At 43.9% G+C, this 22,383-nt stretch overlaps 3 pseudogenes; 1 reads left to right on the forward strand and 2 right to left on the reverse strand.

Annotated features, from left to right (window-relative positions):
• Nucleotides 1-5,046: 5,046 nt before the first annotated feature.
• On the reverse strand, nucleotides 5,047-5,164 carry LOC126089873 (5S ribosomal RNA; annotated as a pseudogene).
• A 1,617-nt stretch (nucleotides 5,165-6,781) lies between these two features.
• Nucleotides 6,782-6,899, reverse strand: LOC126089714 (5S ribosomal RNA; annotated as a pseudogene).
• Nucleotides 6,900-21,630: 14,731 nt separating this feature from the next.
• LOC126090310 (U2 spliceosomal RNA) lies at nucleotides 21,631-21,808 on the forward strand (annotated as a pseudogene).
• Nucleotides 21,809-22,383: the final 575 nt, after the last annotated feature.

Below are 22,383 nucleotides of genomic sequence, written 5' to 3' on the forward strand. Positions count from 1 at the left end.
TTTTGTAGGGATTTTTGAAAGTCAGATTGCGTTGCGCTAAATAATATTGTGTGTCAGGTTAAGCACAGGCGTGTATAAATTGTTCTAAGGGGACGTTACACGTATGTAGGCTGTGGACAGTAGGGGAATGTGGGTCTCACAGGTAGCACGCAAGGGATAAGTCCCTGCAGTCGCACTATTCATCTGCGTCGTCGGTAGCTCAGATGGATAGAGCGTCTGCCATGTACGCAGGAGATCCCGGGTTCGAGTCCCAGTCGGGGCACACATTTTCAGCTGTCTCCATCGAGGTATATCAACAACACCCGTCGGCACCTGAGGGTTTCAATTAATTATCGTTTATTCTAGAGAAGCTGTACGGTCATCAATGGTATCTGTTCTTTCGAGAACAGTTACTATCTTCATATATATAGCATAATAATATTGTGGTGGCCAGGACAGATGCGACAGTTGACCCTGGTGCTCACAAAACCGGTCCTGGACGATGTCAACGTGAGCCCAGTCGTCTTGGAACACAGCCTCATCATTGGGGTACAAAGGTTGTACCATAGGATGGACTTGGCCAGCCAAAATGGTCATATAATCCTTGGCAGCAATGCGGCTTTGCAGAGTAACAATAGGGCTCATGGTATATAACGATATGGCCGCCCAAGATATCACCTAATGCCCGCCATGTTTTATTCTTGGCTGCGAGAAGTCTGCATCGCAAGGCTTGAGCCGGTGTACACTTGACGTAAAGTCGGCGACAAGTTGGAAAAAAGAGTATAACAAGACTCAGCCGACGAAATTACTTTCCTCCATTGCTCCATTCAGGTTTAATGGCTTTGATACCACGCTTCCCTGTTAAGAGGATTTGTGTTATTGATGAGTGGTTTTGGAATTGCACCTCGCCCTGTAATTCCCTGCGTATGGAGCTCCCTTCGTGTGTTTTTAGTGTTGACAGTGTTCGCGAATGCCACTTCAGTTCCGCAGTGACTTTTGTTGCTGTCAGTCTCTTACTTTGCATCACGATCACTCAGCACTCACTTTCGTCCGCGTTGCGACTTGGCGGATGACCTTTTTTCGCTTTCCCTGTATGCGGTTTAAATCTTCGAAGTGGAGCCTCTCAAAACACCAACCAGTTCAGCTACCTTTGTTACGGAAGCACTCACCATACGAGCACCGACAATTTGCCAACGTTAGAATTTACTTAGCTGCGACATAACGCACTCACAACTACGCAGAACACTATTCGGACTGCGAGGATTTTGCGCAGGTGCCGTTCGTGGTCAAATACAACAGCTAACGTGCAGGCTGCCTGCTCACCTACAACACGTATCCACGTTCAAGCATACATTTCTCGCGGCGTTTTCGTCCAACGACTGTATTTGACAGCTGATAACAGAATAAATGTCTAATACAGTAACATTTCCACCCGGCTAGCCGCGCAATCTAAACGCGCTGCTTCCCGAGCGGGAAGGCGTGCCGGTCCCCAGCACGAATCCGCCCGGCGGATTAGTGTGGAGGTCCGGTGAGCCGGCCGGTCTGTGGATGGTTTTTAAGACGGTTTTCCATCTGCCTCGGTGAATGTGGGCTTTTTCCCCTTATTCCGCCTCAGTTACACTGAGTCAGCGATTGCTGCACAAACACTGCCTCCATGTACGCGTGTACTATAATTACTCTACCATGCAAACACTTATCTGTTATGAGACGTTCCACTGGCGGCCGAACCGCACTATAACCCTGGGTTCGGTATGAGGCGACGGTGGGGTGCGTGGACTGCTGTAGCCTGTTGTGGGGTAGTGAAGCACTGAGGACTACGGTGGGACGAATCCTCTCCATCGTTTCTAGGTCCCCGGTTTAATACATACATACATATGGTAACATTGTACAAATACTTTTCAGACATGTTTACCAGCACAACAAAAATTGCACGAATGAAATTAATACGACATTCAAAAGTAAAAAATTGCTTGTACTTTTCGAAGACGCTTTGTATATGCATTTCCAAGTGTCATATTTAACTCCCAGAAGTTAAAGTAGTATGTGAAATAAGTTTCAAAAAGGAGCCCGTAGGTAGAAACAGCAAACCAAGTGTGGGGACCAGTCTTCAGAATCCTAGTGATAGTGAATTACACTCTTGGAAATTGAAATAAAAACACCGTGAATTCATTGTCCCAGGAAGGGGAAACTTTATTGACACATTCCTGGGGTCAGATACATCACATGATCACACTGACAGAACCACAGGCACATAGACACAGGCAACAGAGCATGCACAATGTCGCCACTAGTACAGTGTATATCCACCTTTCGCAGCAATGCAGGCTGCTATTCTCCCATGGAGACGATCATAGAGATGCTGGATGTAGTCCTGTGGAACGGCTTGCCATGCCATTTCCACCTGGCGCCTCAGTTGGACCAGCGTTCGTGCTGGACGTGCAGACCGCGTGAGACGACGCTTCATCCAGTCCCAAACATGCTCAATGGGGGACAGATCCGGAGATCTTGCTGGCCAGGGTAGTTGACTTACACCTTCTAGAGCACGTTGGGTGGCACGGGATACATGCGGACGTGCATTGTCCTGTTGGAACAGCAAGTTCCCTTGCCGGTCTACGAATGGTAGAACGATGGGTTCGATGACGGTTTGGATGTTCCGTGCACTATTCAGTGTCCCCTCGACGATCACCAGTGGTGTACGGCCAGTGTAGGAGATCGCTCCCCACACCATGATGCCGGGTGTTGGCCCTGTGTGCCTCGGTAGTATGCAGTCCTGATTGTGGCGCTCACCTGCACGGCGCCAAACACGCATACGACCATCATTGGCACCAAGGCAGAAGCGACTCTCATCGCTGAAGACGACACGTCTCCATTCGTCCCTCCATTCACGCCTGTCGCGACACCACTGGAGGCGGGCTGCACTATGTTGGGGCGTGAGCGGAAGAAGGCCTAACGGTGTCGGGACCGTAGCCCAGCTTCATGGAGACGGTTGCGAATGGTCCTCGCCGATACCCCAGGAGCAACAGTGTCCCTAATTTGCTGGGAAGTGGCGGTGCGGTCCCCTACGGCACTGCGTAGGATCCTACGGTCTTGGCGTGCATCCGTGCGTCGCTGCGGTCCGGTCCCAGGTCGACGGGCACGTGCACCTTCCGCCGACCACTGGCGACAACATCGATGTACTGTGGAGACCTCACGCCCCACGTGTTGAGCAATTCGGCGGTACGTCCACCCGGCCGCCCGCATGCCCACTATACGCCCTCGCTCAAAGTTCGTCAACTGCACATACGGTTCACGTCCACGCTGTCGCGGCATGCTACCAGTGTTAAAGACTGCGATGGAGCTCCGTATGCCACGGCAAACTGGCTGACACTGACGGCGGCGGTGCACAAATGCTGCGCAGCTAGCGCCATTCGACGGCCAACACCGCGGTTCCTGGTGTGTCCGCTGTGCCGTGCGTGTGATCATTGCTTGTACAGCCCTCTCGCAGTGTCCGGAGCAAGTATGGTGGGTCTGACACACCGGTGTCAATGTGTTCTTTTTTCCATTTCCAGGAGTGTATTAGCAATTCTGAGTGAACACTTAGAATTCATATTGTGCAAATTATGACGTAAATTCTGCCGCAGAGAATATGACACACAAACGGTGAAAATACGATAAAACACAACACAGAACAAAGTAAAAGTTGGATTTTGGTAAGATCAGAAATTTTGAGCCGCGCCCACAGAACACGACGCTTTACGCTGGCATGTAGGCAAAACTTAACATTCGTCGCACATTTGGGTTTTTCCAGAAAATGAAACAGCAAGTGCATTAACTATCCAGTCCTCACGCTTTGTGTGGGAAGTGTGTCCTTATTTTAGCCAAAGAGCAAATATTCTGTACAATATTGATGGATTGTGTGAGGAAAGGAAAGGAAACTCCTGCGTTTGTCGATAACTGAACATATAACGTATGATGAAGAAGAGGAGTATTTGCCTCAGAATTATGTGCGGCGTACAAAATCTGCCAGCAGCATGTTTTTGACGCCGAGTCAATTAACAAATGGGTCAAATGGCTCTGAGCACTATGTGACTTAACATCTGAGGTCATCAGTCCCCTAGAACTTAGAACTACTTAAACCTAACTAACCTAAGGACATAATACACATCCATGCCCGAGGCAGGATTCGAACCTACGACCGTAGCAGCCGCGCCGTTCCGGACTGAAGCGCCTAGAACCGCTCGGCCACACTGGCCGGGGTCAATTAACAGTACACCTTTCTCTGTATTGAAACGCACTTGTAGTTTTATAGCATAGTTTGTCGCCATTTTGCGCGCGAACTTCACTTGACTTGCAGCAATTGCCTCATTGGAATGCAGCGTACGACGCCTTGGACTCGACCAGAACCAGTTGGCTTGTCCCGCCTGACGTAAATCGCCGGCGCACTACGCACTGCGCTCAGTCGGGGAACACTTTCACTGCTCTGTCACTGTAGGGGGGACGACGCAGTACGCCTGGCGCATTACGTACTACGCGGCGCAGAATTCCTGCTCCTAGGAAAACACGGATCTACAGGATTCACACACAGATGATGCACGCGATTTCTCTCCCTCAGGTTAACTTGACGACCGTGGGGGCAGGAAGGGCATCCGGCCAGGAAGTTAAATAATAAAATAAAATCTGCCAAATCCTGAAAGGGTGGATCCGTTAATAGACGCGATAAGCGCTATGGAAGGAAAGAACAACCATTACAACGTTTTCTGTAATTTAGTGTTATTATTACGAAAAATGTACTCATCGTGACACGTTAAAAGTGGGAGCGACAACAGGTTATACTGCAAATGAGGGGAAGGGATGAGAGGGAGGGGTGGGAGGGGTAGGGAGAGAAGCAAACCACTCAGTCTTCAGGCCACAAGTGGCCCATCGGGGCCATCCGACCGCCGCGTCATCCTCAGCTGAGGATGCGGATAGGAGGGGCGTGGGGTCAGCACACCGCTCTTCCGTTATGATGGTTTTCTGTGACCGGAGCCGCTACTATTCAGTCGAGTAGCTCGTCAATTGGCATCACGAGGCTGAGTGCACCCCGAAAAATGGCAACAGCGCATGGCGGCCCGGATGGTCACCCATCCAAGTACCGGCCATGCCCGACAGCGCTGAACTTTCGTGATCTGATGGGAACCAGTGTATCCACTGTGGCAAGGCCGTTGCTGGAGGGAGAGAGACAGAGGGAAATTGTGATTGTGTCTCCTGCCCCCTCCACCCCCCCCCCCCCCACACACACACAAAAGAAGAGAACAGCACCCTGGATCCACCAACTCCGTATTTCAGTTTTTACGAGTACATCTACACCTACATCATATTCAACAAGCCACCTCTTGGTGTGTGTGCGGATGGTTCAGTAAGAAATGTAACACATTTTTTCTAGTCCAGTTTCGATGAAAAAATGCGGAATTTGTTGTGGACGTCGTGCTTCAGCCCCTATAGTTTCATGAAGATCCGAAAGGTGACGATGAGAACGTCATCTGTAACGGAGCTGTGTTCCAAGCAGAGAGCTTCCATTCAGTTTCTTTTGTCGGAAAACCAGAGGGCCGCAGATATTGATAGGCGTTAGCTGAAAGTCTACGGAGACCTACAGTAAAAAAAAAAAATGAATTGTGAGTCGTCGGGAGAGGTGTCTGCATCATCGCTACAAGGTCCCGCAAACAAACCTGTCCGATCTTCTGCGTGCTGGCTGGCTGCACGCAACTGCGACTCGTGCAGTGTTGTTTAGAACATGCGGACACTCTCATCCGAGGTGATCGACGGATCACAATAAAACACCTCGTCGCTCAAGTGGACGTCTCTGTTGGTAGTGCTGACATATCCTTCCACCAACTGGGATACTCAAAGGTGTGTGGCCGCTGGGTTCCTCGCCACTTAACAGAAGACTATAAAGAGCAACGAAGGACCATCTGAGCGAAATTGCTTGCGTGTTACGAGGTTGGTCGTCACAGTTCTTTGTCGCACATCGTCACAGGCAATGAAACATGGTTTCATCACTTCGAACCGCAAACAAAACAGCAATCAATGGAATGTGACGCCATCTCTCTTCTGAAGAAAAGGTTCGAAGCCGCACTCTCAGCCGGCAAAGTCGTGGCGACGGCCTTCTGGGACAATGAAGGGGTTACTCTGTCTGTAGTCCTTCCTCATGGTGCAGCGATCAACTCCTAAGTGTATTGTTACCCTCAGGAAGTTGGAAAAACAACTTCAGAGTCTTGGTCGCCACAAAAAATGCAAAAGATTTTCTCCATACAGCGCAAGATCTCTCACAAGTCTGCATATCCGAGAGGAGCTCACAGAACTTCACGAACCAAGAGTCTGAATCACGCACTTTCCGACTTCCACCTGTGTGGCCCAATGGAAACAGTACGTGGATGATGCGGAGGTTACTGATGCAGAAAGACGTTGGCTCCGACGTCGACCAGTAGATTGGTACCATGCCCTCCCAGTAAGGTGGCGTAAAGCTGTCCATTGAATGGAGATTATGTAGGAAAATAGAGTTTTGTAGCCTAAAGAATGGGGAACAGTATAGTGCATTGGAATCCTGAATAAAACCAATCTGCTAAAAACTAAATTAAACTCCTCCCGAACACGTGATGAAGGCCCAACGGTACTAACCGGCCGCCGTGTCATCCTCAGCCCATAGGCGTCACTGGATGCGGATAAGGAGGGGCATGTGGTCAGCATACCGCTCTCCCGCCCGTATGTCAGTTTCCGACACCGGAGCCGCTACTTCTCAGTCAAGTAGCTCCTCAGTTTGCCTCACAAGGGCTGAGTGCACCCCGCTTGCCAACAGCGCTGGGCAGACCGGATGGTCACCCATCCAAGCGCTAGCCCAGTCCGACAGCGCTTAACTTCGGTGATCTGACGGGAACCGATGGTACCACTGCGGCAAGGCCGTTGGCAAAACCAATCTGCTACCAGAAAAAAAAATTAGCAATAAATATTGGACACCGCTCGTATTTCCAATGCGTATTTCGGAACGAAAACTGCTTCGCGAAAGTTCTCAGTATTCGCAAGATGTCATTTGTCACGACCTTGTGAAGCAGTAAAGATATATTAGTGTTTAACATCCCGCCGACACCGGGGTCTTTAGAGACGAAGCACAAGCTCGAATTGTTGCAAGAATGGGGAAGGAAGTCGGCCGTGTCCTTTAGCCATCTCGGCATCTCTCTGGATCGATTTAGCGAAATCACGGAAAACCTACATCTGGATGGCTGGACGCTGATTCCGACCGTCACCCCCCCCCCCCCCCTAATGCGAGCCCAGTGGCTAACAACTACGCCACCTCGCTCTGTGGGTGGTGAAGCAGTCGCACCTGATGGATACTACTTACCGTAAAAACATGTGAACGGTAGCAAAGACAGACTGCAGCGCTACAAAATACCTGTACACTGCGAGAACCTGCATCACAGGTGACCCATAGCGAAATACCTCTACACCGTTCTGTCTTCATTGGACATACATCGTGAACAAACGTGACTATGAAAATGTTGGAAAGAGACATGTTGTGGCACCAAAGATATTCGTTTAAAGTATGCCACCGCTCACTCACACAAACTTACTGCTTATGAAAGCAGCATGATGAACAGACTGGTCAAATTATAGTCACCTCCAGCAGATTTAGAAAAAGAAAGAAACGTTACCAGATAAATTGCCCAAAATAATGAATACGCTTCACATACATTAGATTGCGCTTAAGAAAAATAGTAAAAAAGAATGACGCAATTCATACAGCCTCACAAACCTCTGGCAGTAACAAGAAGATATATCATAGTCTGGAATTTACTGGTAATCAGTCATACCAGGTAGCTAACATTTTCAACCGCTTCAATATGAATTATTTTGTAGAAAGATAAATTTTCAGCCCAGATACTAAATACCAGGTGACCAAAAAGTCAGTATAAATTTGAAAACTTAATAAACCACGGAATAATATAGATAGAGAGGTAAAAATTGACACACATGCTAGGAATGACATGGGGTTTTAAGAGAAACAAAAAAAACCAAAGTATTGCTAGACGCGTGAAAGATCTCTTGCGCGCTTCGTTTGGTGATGATCGTGTGCTCAGCCGCCCGCCACTTTCGTCATGCTTGGCCTCCCAGGTCCCCAGACCTCAGTCCGTGCAATTATTGGCTTTGGGGTTACCTGAAGTCGCAAGTGTATCGTGATAGACGGACATCTCTTGGGATGCTGAAAGACAACATCCGACGCCAATGCCTCAGCATAACTCCGGACATGCTTTACAGTGCTGTTCACAACATTATTCCTCGACTACAGCTATTGTTGAGGAATGATGGTGGACATATTGAGCATTTCCTGTAAATAACATCATCTTTGCTTTGTCTTACTTTGTTATGCTAATTATTGCTATTCCGATCAGATGAACCGCCATCTGTCGGTCATTTTTTGATCGTTTGTATTTTTTTGGTTCTAAAAAAACCCTATGTCATTCCAAGCATGTGTGTCAATTTGTACCTCTTTATCTACATTATTCCGTGATTTATTCAGTTTTCAAATTTATACTGACTTTTTGATCACCCGGTACATAAATTAGGACAGTCAAACTAACTTAGAGTGTGCAACATGGACTGTCATAATTGCAACAATTTCTCTACGGGGCGAAGCGGCTGGAGCTTTAGAGTGAGCTTCAATGAACATGTTGCGGCTTTTCGTCTTCAACAAACAAATGGATCCTCAGATACTGTCCATTCGCTTCAAACTGGACTCACTGTTGGCAATTTTCAAAACGACGTTAAGATCCTATACCAGTGGGTACAATACAGAAGCCATAAAGTGTCCTGTCTAAAACGTCTAGAAATTTTCAGACAAAAATTTCACATAACCACAACAGATGCTTAATTAAAAGCCAGGGAACGAATACATTGGAATTCTTAATTTAAGTAAAAGAATACAACTCGCTGTAAGGTCGTATTTTAATTCATCTTGTTCTTTTCTTCTAAAATCCATTCATCACTTTTTCTATGGTTGAAGTACTTTCGTGAGAACCACCCAATACATCGTATAGTTGTTATTTTCACAATTTCGTGTAGCTGTAAAAATATTATGGTCTTTGATGGCAATCTTGTTTCTACTGTTTATACCTCTATACAGTACAACCACTTTAAACGAATGTTGTAGTACCCATACATCACTTTTTTGACAATGTTTGCCTATTGAAAACAAGACAACTTATCTAAATGTCCGGTGGATTGCCACTAACGCAGATTCTCTCAATTTTTAGATATGATATTCCACTTAATTTCGCTTTTCCACTATTGCTCATATTTCCGTTTATGAATCAACATAACCTTCTTCAGATACCACTGCTTCACCAGACCATGATGAAGAGCCTCGAGTTATACTTGGAAATCCTAATGATGGGACTGTCGCTCCGGAAAACGAATACGAAATAAAAACCTAAATGCAGACAGTCGACGGAGTTTTATTCTAAAATATACCGTATCCATTTCACTGTCTTTTTCTGTGCCGAGTCAACGATTCGATAAAAAAAATCTGCATCATACGACATACATGTGCATATCAGAGTTTATCTTCACAGATACGTGTCTGGTTCGAGAAAGGTGTCACTAACAAAACTCAGTAAGTCACACAGCACGCCGAATATTCAACTGAAACGATGGTAACATCAGACAGTGGGGCGTAACTTGATTGTGTGACCGGAGTATTATCTCAAGAGCCCCCAATATAAGAAGGTATCAAAGGTGCCAAAAAGAAAAGGAATTATTATAATGGAAAGAAAAACTGGAAAAAATAAAAAACGGCGAGTCAGGTGAAGTCTTTCCTTGTATTAAAATAATCAAAATTGGTCTTGGAAATCCTTCAGAGTGTCCACTGCACTACAGAATTGTTTGTGATCGTGTTTCCAAGTTACTGCTATGTTAGTGACAATTTGTGAACAGCGACCAGGAGAGGCACGGAAATGGAGGCACCCCAGCGCATCACTACGAGACCAACACACCGTAAGAAAAAAGATGACCACAGCATTCACCAAAATATTACGGACACACAACACCGTGATTCCAATACAACATTAATTTATTTCTCTCCAAGGAACGTACATCATGGAATATAAAACATTAATTCAAGGATAATCAATATTTCCAGAGTGTCTATAATTACAAATATCAACCCGCAACGCCCTCCCCACCCTGGTCAACTTCTAGAGGAATGACCAGTTGAACGGGGCGTGAGATTATGGATCCTTCTGAAGTTCGTAAGGTTACAGTTCGTATTTTCCCATCTCTTCCTTCATGAAGATCTTCTATCAGCGCCTTCCTCCACGTGTGTCGTGGACGAACATCCTCTTGTCTAAGAACGACATCACCCAGCTGGAGTCTTCCTGAACCTGGCCTTGGTTGATGAGTTTCATGGAAGTTTTTGAGCAGGATCAGATATTCTTTCTTCCACCTGTTCCAGAAGTGTTCTACCAACTTCTGCAGCCGTTGAAATTCCTTGGACAAGTCCTTTCTAACTGGTGATTCTGGACCAGTAGGTGGTGTTGTGAGTCGATCACCTACAAGGAAATGTGCGGGCGTCAGTGGCTCAGATTCCTCTCCCCCTTGCGTAATTGGTCTAGAGTTTAGTGCTGCTTCTATGCTGACCAGGATTGTTCTTCGTCCAACTGTGACTGTCCTAAAACTTTTCTCAGGCAGCGTTTGACAGATCCCACCATCCGTTTCCAGAATCCTCCCCACCAAGGCGCGTGTGGGGCGATGGATTTCCAAGTGATGGCTTGCTGGGCGAGGTACTTGTGCGTCTTGCTTGCCATGAGAGCCTGCCAGAGCTCCTTCAGCTCTAAGTGCGTGGCATGGAAGGTAGTAGCATTATCAGTGTAAATTGTGCTGGGCACTCCTCGTCTTCCGACAAACCTTTGTAGAGCTTGAAGAAATCTGTCAGTTAAGATATCTGAGCATGGTTCCAGGTGTATGGCTCGTGTTGTTGCGCATGTAAATAGAGCAATATACGCTTTCTTCGTAATATGTCCTTGTCTGACATATAATGCAAAGTCAATACCTGTTACTGTAAATGGTTTCAGAGGTGAGACTCGTTCAGCTGGTAATGGAGCCTCAATTTGTTGAACAACGTGAGCTTTCACCATCTTACAAGGTAGGCAACGGTGTAGAACATCTTTAATTGCCTGTCGAGCTCTAAGGATCCAGAATTCTATTCTCAGTTCAGATAACACTATGTTTACTCCAAGGTGATGCAAACGAATGTGAGTCTGCTGGATCAGTAAACGTGTGAAATGATGTAACATCTGTATGGCCTTACTTTAAAGTTGTTTTTGTAATGCCATTTAGTCTGAAGATGAGTTTTACCTCGAAACATGTCCCTAAATAAATAAGTAATGCAATAGCTGACGAAGTTTGTGACTGGTGGCGGTAATTTAAAAAAACCTTTACATATGACATAGACATGTTGCTCATGTGAGGAGCCTGTAATGAAATCATCGTCGATGGAATTACAGTACTTCATGTGTCAATTCGGGAGGTACACAGTGCCGTAAGATGTCAGGTACAAATGATAGGGTCTATAGCATGTTAAGTGTGTGCTAAACGTGAATAAATTGAGAGTACCGTTTAAGACGTATATAGTTTCAAATTCAGTCTGTCCACTGATGTCTCGATGGGACAAAAGTTTCCATTGTATTAGACTAATTCCTGAGTGAGCATAAGTCACATGGGCCGTGGCAGTTGACGCCGAATTTAAAGAGAACCGAATATTCCACATCAGTGTCACGTCACTGACAGACTTACTTGTACATAGTTTGCGACCTACTGATGAAGCCGATACTCTCGCTTCCTGTTACATCCGATGTTACGTCATTTTCGCTGAACATGTAGTAAAAACTCAGCATCACGCATGAGGTTTTTAATTTGTTACATCTTTACTACTAATTCCATCCGCAACACACTTTGCAGACTGTATCTAAATATATGACTGAACGCACCTGAAAAATTATATCATTGTATAACACAGAAGTCAGAAGCGTTGAGATGATTCAAAAACTTCCTTTTGCTTAAAATGAAGGGCAAATTGTTCAAACTCTTTCATCCAGTATTTTATAATAGAGAACGCTTAGCGATTTCCAACAGATTTTAAGCATAATTTCAAATCTCTTCTAAGCTTTCTGCCGCTTACATCCTTACCGATAGCGTCAAATATTTAACACATTAACTTATTTGTGAAGTAATCAGTCGTTTGAAGGTGTTTTATACGTGGGAGTTCGATTCTTGAAAGACTCCTGGGTTTACTGGTATTCAGATAATAGACTGGCGAGCCAACAGTACCAGGTAGGGTCATAGTGGCAACCACATGAACAGGGAACAACTGACGCCGAGATAAATTTTTAGTTCGATTGTGTAAGCTAAAATTTACAACTGGTCCCCATCTTCATTCTTGCTGGATATTTGGAGACGCACTTCTAGGGCCTGTAGAGGGGAGTGAGTACATAATATCTTAAATAGGAACCCATGTCCGGAAACGTACTGTTTATTTTCTACGATGGTTTCAGTTCAGATGTTTAACTCATCCACTTCTGCTTGAGGAAATGAATTAGGCGTGATGCAGTACACTTACTAGATAACATTTCGAAGGGCAATATAACCAAACATCCATTTACCACACAAGCACATTTGTTTGTATCAACATACTAACTGGTCCTGCATACTTGATCTTTTTACAAAACGTACTGGACCCGTTCTTGGAAGCTGTGCCACTAAATGTCCGTCTTGCAGCAAGATAGAAGTGACGTCAGATGCCCGTCTGACGTAGCACACGTCGTCCTGTCTACTCTGTTGCATACCAGGACAAGGAACTCTGAGATTTTTCTCTTTCCGTCAGTAGATATGGACGCATTACACAACTGAATTAAAACCGTCATAGAACGGAAACGTTACATTTCCGGACATGGGTTCCTACTCAGATTATTATGTACTCACTCTCCTCTATAAGTCCTGGAAGTCTGTAACGAGAATTTGCAAACACCCTAAAAGAATGAAGAGGGGAACCAGTTGTACATTTCAGCTTACAGATTCGAACTACAAGTTTATCTCGTCGTCAGTTTTAAGCTCCCCGTTCGTGTGGTTGCCACTAGGGCTCTACCTGGCTCTGTTAGCTCGCTAGTCTATTATGCGAATACCAGTAAACCCCAAATCCTTTTACAAATAAGTTAATATGTTAAATATTTGACGCTGTCGGTAAGCATGTAAGCGAGAGAAAGTTTAGAAAAGATTTGAAATTGTGCTTAAAATCTATTGGAAGCTGCTAAGCTTTCTCTATTACAAAATACTGGATGAAATAGTTTGAGTATTCAAAATGTTACGTACTAACTCCCCTCCACAAGTCCTGGAAGTTTGTAGCGGGACTTTCCGAACATCCTGTATGTAAGGTACAATCTCGTGAAATCGAATGAATCTCCTTTAGATACCCCGTACCGTTCATTCGATCACTAACTGGCTTACGGTTTCTTAGGTCACCGTCAGATGACAAACCAGCTTTCTGCTTCTTAGATGACCGTCGCTTCGTGATCCAATAAATAACGTTTGAAGAACAAGTGTTTCTTTTTTTAATGTTATTCCCAAGTTTCTGCATTTTAGAACTTCTGTGCTCGGTAACCTTTCTTTTTTCTCTTTTTCAAGTACTTCTCTAAAACCGACGTGGTGCACTGCATTAGACCCGTACTCGAGAGAAGTGATATTGAAATTCCTGTCCAGAGACAAAGATTCACGTTTTCTGCAATGTCCGTGGATCTTAAATGTCGGGTTGCTTCCTTAAAATGCCCAAGACGACATCCTCTACCGATATTTGTCCAGTTGAGTTTAGTGTTTCGCCGACGAGATGTTCAGTTCTAACGTACCAGGCATTTTTTGCGCTAAAGACTGCGGAAAACATCGTACGTTACGCGGTCGACTTCATTGTGTTAGCCCTTTTTGACTTGTGCGTTGGTGGATACCTGCGCGAGTAAAAACTGGATCAGACCGAATAATTTCACAGTTGACGGGATTCTGAAAGCCAAGAAAACGGAGAAAAGATAGTAACGGAACAAGGGAAGTACTTAAATTGCAGTTGTTTCAAAGAAAATGCCCTTTGCATGCTGCACCTCGAAATTTTTTGTTTTTATTTATGCACCCAGACGCGTTTCGCCTTTTTTACGATGCATCTTCAGTGGGTGTCCTGATATACGACATGATTTGTCCTTTTTACACGTAGGTTATGGTTTCACATGTAGGTTATAGATTTAAAAACAGTTCCTTACCGTTTTTTTTACGAAATGGAAAGGTACTTACAGGTAACTTCTAATTCACTGCATCTAAGCAAACTGCTTTTTCTCATCTGGCAACCAGGTGGACATCTTACAGTTCACTTTCAGTTCATCACTGTTTTCATTACACATAACTGTAACTGCCATCTTTTTAATACAGAGATTCATTTGTTTTTCTAGGTGTTACCAACTATTTTCTGAATGTGTGTGTGTGTGTGTGTGTGTGTGTGTGTGTGTGTGTGTGTGTATTAGGGAAGGAGAGAGATTTCTTTTTTTACTCTTAAAAATAAAAATAATAATAATTATTATTATTATTATTATATTTTCCTGTATATACTTATGAGAGGAATCATATGTGTAATCATTTGTTGGGATTTCTGTCTCTTGTATGATCAATCAGTGTAAACAGTGAATTGTTAGTCATATTTACTTCGTCATTTAGTAGTTGTTTCTTTTCAGACTTTGTTTTGTATATATGATAATTTTCCTGTAATGTTAGGAGATGTCTTTCATTATTAATTCTAATTATGTTCATATCAATTTCTCTTGTAGTAGGTTTGTGGTTGTCTTCTCTCAAATGTTCTTCTAAAGTTGTGTAGCTCGTTCCATATTTCCATGCTCTGATATGTTCTTTGTACCGAGTGTCAAATGTTCTGCTGGTTTGTCCTATATACCTCCCATCAACTGTGTTGCACTGTAGTTGGTATATTCCTGCTTTTTGGTAGATATCTGTGTTTTTTGTTATTTTTGGAATGTGCCTTTGGATTGAATTGTCTGTTTTGAATTCTATGTTTATCCCTTGTCTTTTGAAAGTGTTTGTTATTTTATGTGTGAGTTTGTGCTTGTATGTCATTGTGTACCATCTTGAATCTTGCTTCTTGTTTTCCTGTATTCTTTGTGTCGTTATTGTTCTGTCACTGTTTGTGCCTGTTTGTGTAGTGTTTTGTTGTACTGTTGTTTGTGGGTGTTTATGTACTGTGTTCACTGACTGTATTTCTTTTTTGATTTTTTTGTTGAATTTGGTGACTATTTCCCTATTGTACCCATTGTTTGTTGGTATTTGTGTGATGATGTCTAGTTACTTCTGGTAATTTTCTGTGCTGAGTGGTACTGTGTTGAGTCTACGAAGCACGTACCTGAGTGCTGATTGTTTCTGTGAGTGTGGGTGATCAGAAGTCTGATGTGGGATTGTGTCAGTTGTTGCACGTTTACGGTAGATTTCAAAGCTATGCTGGTTGTTTTCTTTTTTAATGGTTATATCTAAAAAGTTTATTTGGTTGTTCTGTTCTTTTTCCACTGTGAATTTTATCTTTCTGTGTATTGTGTTTATATCTGTATGGAACTGGTCAGTTTCTGCTTGAGGTTTATCTATTAAACAAAGGATGTCATCCATGTATCTGATCCAATAAAGTATGTTGTAATTCTTTTTAAAAGAAAGCAGCAGGACCCGATAATATATATAATGAACATATAAAAGATGCAAAAGAGGCCCTCCAACACATATGGACCAAACTATTTAACAAATACCTGGAACTTGGAAGAATTCCGACACAATGGAGACACTCGACAACAAAGGTAGAGGAGACCCAATGGACCCAAACAAGTACAGAGGCATAGCCCTGGAAAATACTCAATTCAAGATGTTTTCAAAGATAATAACACAAAAAATCCAAGCCTCTGTGGACAGTCATCTCCCAGAACGACAAATGGGTTTCAGATCTGGAAGATCAACACTTACGGCAGTCAGGCTTCTTCTAAACAACATCGACGAAGCGCTACAAAAGAAACAAATGTTCTACACAGTGTTCATAGCCTTTACCAAAGCCTTTGACCTATTGGAAAGAGATCTCTAGAAACACTAGAAAAGGTAAAATCGACCTATCTAAAAAGAGCACTAGGTCTCTCAAAGACAACAAGATCTAGACTAGTGTACCTGCTAGCGAGAGAGACATTCCTAATTGAAGACATCAGACTTCGATATATGATGCCACACACCAGGGCTTCCAGAAAGCAACTGAAGATCATGGAGGACAAACGAGAAAAAATATGGCCGGAGTTCTATGGCACCGAAGCAATGACGAACCGCGCATGGACAGCACCAAACTTCGAACAGCGACATGTCGTAACTAGACTTTCTAGTCACGGCTGTCATCATCTAACGCACAAAAACAAAACTTATCATGACCCAACCACAACATGTGTATGTGAACTGTGTAACGAAGCCTGTGAACGATATGACATAGAACTGTGCAGTAAAAGAGTGAAACAGATAAATGAATATGCAAAAATGTAAAATGTAAATGTAAAATGTTAAGCAAAGTAACTGTATATGGCTATTTGGCTGCAATTTTATTAAATAAAAAAAATTCTTTTTAAAAGTTAAGTTTTCTATATGGTTTATGAAAATGTTTGCTGTACTGTTCCAGATGATTTTTTCCGCGACGCTAATTGATGCAAGTATGTTAACGCACGCCTAGTGAAGGTCGAGTGCGACGCTGTTATTTCACTGAAGCTCGATGAATAGGGAAACGCGAGACGCTTACGTAAACGAAGTCCCCGCGAGGTGACTGAGAGGCGCATAGCAACCGGCAGACAGGCAGCGGTCGGTGGTAGGGGGAGGGCCCGCAGCGTGTACCGGGAAGCTGCGAACCGCTTCGGCAGAAGCCCGAGGCAGGCGGTGAATGGAACGGCGAGGAGGAAAGCGAGGTGTCGGGCAGTCCCCCGGCTGCGTCTGCAGGCGAGGTCGGGGTCGCTGCGAGGCTGGCAGCGAGGGGAGTGGTTTCTTTCCTGCAGGAGGTCGCCGGCTGTTCGGGGAAGACCGAAGACCGGCTTTCCGGCGAGCGGAGGCAAGCTGCGGCAGGCACGGCGACCTGCCGAGTGCGTCACTCCACTGGGAACGAGCCATCTGGAAACCTGCAGCTGGAATGTCTGTACTTCTCGACCTGAGACAATAATCCCACTCTTGTGCTGGTCTATCTCGTTGCCACCTGCACTGCAGTCGTATTCACGCCAGCCAACCGTCTATCCGAGCAGTCGGTACAGTTGTCCCAATCCGTCATGTCAATAATTCGACCTTTCTAAAAGTCCGAAAGATAGCTATAAACAGCTCGTGCACCTCCTCCGGGCATGCTGTATAGCGATCTCCACCTGAAAAGTTTGTTTAACGTAACAAACAGCAACTCAAAATATTACGAAAATGCTCGCCTTAGTATGAAATTTTACAAGCTGCGACATCGTCGCCAAAAAACACAGTGACCCGTATATGTAATAAGTTTCCTTCAATTTACGTCTATGGTCACAATCTTTTTTGTTTAACAGATTACCGGTTTCGGTCTTTAATGACCATCATCAGATCTGCAGCAAAAATGGGAAAAATATAAATACATTCGCAAACTGTATACAGTTTAAGAACAATACATAGAGCATACTGAAAAGTAGTACTGACAAAATTTACATTTGTGCGCTTTAAATATGAAGAGGCATACGAGTTTCATAAAAACAAAGTCCTAATGTACTGCAGCCATAGTGGCATCGTCAAATGTTAAATGCGGAATCAGCACCAGCATCGTCAAATACATATAAATCACATCACATGCACGAGTCATGTTGTCAGTAAAAGTACTGTTTAAAACAAGCTGCCGTACAGTAGCCACAAGATGTTTGTGTTGTAACTTGACCAGATGTCGCTAATGTCGGCAAACACTAGTTTTCAATAATTAATTGAAACAGCGAAAATAAAAGGGGGATGCAATAGTGAAAGTCTGTAATAAGCTTATAAAGTATAAAAGGTGTTACAGTAATAAAAAGCAATAAAAAGAAGAACACGACAAAAGTAGTATTGTGAAAAAGACGAAGAGTTAAGAAACAGTGGTTGACATACGCTCTAGTGCCACTATTCTAGACAATGATATAAATATTAAGCACCGTTGATATTGCACCGGGTAATACTAAACAACATAAAACAAATCGCTAAAGGAGCCAATATTACTTTTGTCGTGTTCTTTTTTTTATTTATTTTTATTACTGTAACACCTTTTATACTTTATACGCTTATTACAGACTTTCACTATTGCATCCCCCTTTTATTTTCGCTGTTTCAATTAATTATTGAAAACTAGTGTTTGCCGACATTAGCGACATCTGGTCAACTTACAACACAAACATCTTGTGGCTACTGTACGGCAGCTTGTTTTAAACAGTACTTTTACTGACGACATGACTCGTGCATATGATGTGATTTATATGTATTTGACGATGCTGGTGCTGATTCCGCATTTAACATTTGACGATGCCACTATGGCTGCAGTGCATTAGGACTTCGTTTTTATGAAACACGTATGCCTCTTCATATTTAAAGCGCACAAATGTAAATTTTGTTAGTACTACTTTTCAGTATGCTCTTTGTATTGTTCTTAAACTGTATACAGTTTGCGAATGTATTTATATTTTTCCCATTTTTGCTGCAGATCTGATGATGGTCATTAAAGACCGAAACCGGTAATCTGTTAAACAAAAAAGATTGTGACCATAGACGTAAATTAAAGGAAACCTATGAAATTTTAATTAAGGTAGCTCTCAGGAGTGGAAATACTGGAGCACCAGTAGGGCAAAACACGTCCTGGGACACTCTTGATTTCAAATTGATATGCTAAGTAATTAGGTTGATCAATTAAACCATCCCACCCCCTCCCTTTAACCTACTGTTCTGCTAAGTGGTTTGTGACCCCCTGAGGGTTGATTTCTGACCCTCTGGGGATAATCAATCCTTCTCAGAAACCCGTCTCCCTATTCTCCTCCACTTCCTCCTCTTCCTTCCCTACCCCTCTGGGAAGGGGGACACCTGTTCAATTCTGAGCCACTTTTGCCCCTCCTAGGAAATCCCTCAATCCTCCCCTCCCCTCCTCTCCTCAACTTCAACCCTCCCCTCCCCCACCAGGAAATTTACGGCTAGAAGAGTCACTCTGTGCTGGAGAGGAAGGATCAAATGACTCTGAGCACTACGGGACTTAACATCTGAGGTCATCAGTCCCCTAGAACTTAGAAATACTTAAACCTAACTAACCTAAGGACATCAGACACATCCTTGCCTGAGGCAGGATTCGAACCTGCGACCGTAGCGGTCGCGCGGTTCCAGACTGAAGCGCCTAGAACCGCTCGGCCACATCGGCCGGCGAGGAAGGATCTCACAACACAAAATTCAAATCATTGACAGTAATACAGTGATGCATATTCTTTATTTAATCAGTTTGTGGGAGATAATGCTCTTCCCTGGTGGGAAACAATCCAGGTACCTCCACTCTTATCGTGTCACCTCATGTTTTGTTGGTGGATACTGGTGCAGTTAAGTCAAAATCCTTACTGCATTCGTATCACAACCCACTGGATTCCCAGAAATACTGAGGCACTTTTGGTTGATTGCTTGCATCTCTTCAGATTTGATTGATTCTGTGAAATATTGCAATTTTCAGGAAAAATACTTGTAATATATCCAAGGTCCTGTATGCACTGATGCGTGATTACACAACCCATATCCACCGAAAAAAAGCATCCTATCATGTCTCCACATCAATCACAGGGCAGATGTGAGAGGAGGCGCACCCGCACTGTCCACATTGCATATTCCCGCGCACACAGGTCAGGAGCGAGGCGCACACACAGGGCTGGTTCATGTGGTGTGCAGCCTGGAAGTCGCGCTATTCACCAAACAAAATATCAGGTGACGGCAACCATTTCCACGTTGTGCTGACAGAGTTGGTATGAAGCACTAGTTTCCTGCTGCCAAGAAAAATCAGACATTATGTCCTGCTCTGATTACTGTGGTACAGATTGGTGGTGGGAATAATATAACACAAAAAAACATTGGTAATAAACATCTAAACATTCCAGTAGGATCGCAAAAAAAAACACCTAACATGTACACCGCAAAAAAAAACACTATAAAACATGCACCTGCTAACATTTCCAAGCAGTTTCTTGGCACTGGAAAAATACCTCTCTTACTGCTCTTCACTGGGGTCGTTGTGACAGCATGTCTGCTTCCTATGATATCCGAGATACCCGCGCCCAGACTTGCAGACAGCTAGTGAATGATCCGAGCACTCCAAGCGACATCAGTGGGAACTACTGACTGGTGATTACATCACAAAGAGTGACATGGGCCATTCCCACCGGTATAGACACAAAAGCAAATCAAGTAGTCTAATTACATTTCAAAAACAGTCTCCATATGTCAGGGGCCTTGTATGCAGGGATGTTTAAGAACAGAAGCACCCTCCTCCACGCATTGCCCATAACCCACGCGATCACAAAGTCAGCCAGATGCGTAATTTGCAGTAGTTCGATGTTCATTGGCCCAGAGGGTGCCTCGAGATTCAACACCTGGGCAGTCCAAGGACCGCGAAGCAGAAGTCAGCGTTCTTTGATATTTGATACCTGGGAAACCACCTCAGCACTCTCTCAAGTGGCTACCAAGCTGCGGCTTACTGTTGGCCACTGACTGCAGACACTGCGAGACAAGCAGGTGTGGCTGGGACGTATAGTTCTAACTTCAATTCCACCCGCAACACAGACTCCCCCGGTTTAAAAAATCTACTTTACCCAATCCGGGTCAGGGAAATTGTTGCCCATACATGTCGAATGTCTCACCAGAAATGTGTAAGTAGGCTGTTTATGTTTTCTTATTGGCAACGTTACGTAGCGCTCTGTATGAAAAATAACTGGCTGTGCTGTGTGCAGTCTGTGGCTAGCTTGCATTGTTGTCTGCCATTGTAGCGTCGGGCAGTTGGCTGTTAACAGCGCGTAGCGTTGCGCAGTTGGAGGTGAGCCGCCAGCAGTGGTGGATGTGGGGAGAGAGATGGCGGAGATTTGAAATTTGTAAGACTCGATGGCATGAACTGCTATATATATTATGATTATTAAGGTAAATACATTGTTTGTTCTCTATTAAAATCTTTCATTTGCTAACTATGCCTATCAGTAGTTAGTGCCTTTAGTAGTTTGAATCTTTTATTTGGCTGGCAGTAGTGGCGCTCGCTGTATTGCAGTAGTTCGAGTAACGAAGATTTTTGGTGAGGTAAGTGACTTGTGAAAGGTATAGGTTAATGTTAGTCAGGGCCATTCTTTTGTAGGGATTTTTGAAAGCCAGATTGCGTTGCGCTAAAAATATTGTGTGTCAGTTTAAGCATAGTCTTGTATAATTTTTCTAAGGGGACGTTTCAAATGTAGATTATTGTCGTTTGTATGAGTTATTTTCAAAGACAGAAGAGATCTGAACATACACGCATTTCCACATCGCTGAAGTATTGTTACTTGTTGTGAAAATCCTGTACAACACTATGGTATAGGCTATGTTTCTTCTAAGTATTCTTTCATCAGGTAAAGTAATATCTTACCAGCTTAATATCTGCTATACCCAGTATCATAGGATTAGAATATTAAACTCAATTTTAGGTCTTGACAGAGTGCTAGGAGCATGCTCTACCTTTGTCTCAACATGCCTCCTCACTTTTGAACTCTTTTAACCACATGCTTCGCCACCTACAGCGTCTCCTTAGGTAGCAACCCACAGGAGCTGCAAATACCAGATTTATACTATGTATCACTTTATAAATTCGGTAATATCACCCATTTTACTACGAAGATAATCTCTCCATGTGTAGGTGAGAGGTTGAAATTTCGTTAAAAGAGCTCTCCGCAACGAAAAAATGCCTGATTACTGCTCCAACTCGCGAATATCATCTGTGGTACTCTCGCCCCTGTTTCCACCCGCTGGCGACACGTACCTGATGTCAAATTTATTGACTGATTAATTAAATTGATCATGACAGTCACTTTCTATGGTGTGTAATTTTTCCTGCAGTCGGATTTCCGCCATATACCTTACGATGGCTTGCAAAGTAAGAATATAGATGTAAATTCAGTCTACCTATTAAGACGTCATTCCATCCATTTACAGGCACACCAAACTCACCAAAGAATTTTGTCTCTTATTTATCGAGAAAACAAAAGATTGTACTTAGAAGAAGTCGTATAAAGTTCACCTCTCAACTCCCCTCTCGTTGCAGAATCGCTTACCTGCCATGTTCTCACGAATCTTTCAGCT

This window comes from Schistocerca cancellata, chromosome 6 (genome assembly GCF_023864275.1).
Source record: "Schistocerca cancellata isolate TAMUIC-IGC-003103 chromosome 6, iqSchCanc2.1, whole genome shotgun sequence".
Lineage (NCBI taxonomy): Eukaryota > Metazoa > Arthropoda > Insecta > Orthoptera > Acrididae > Schistocerca > Schistocerca cancellata.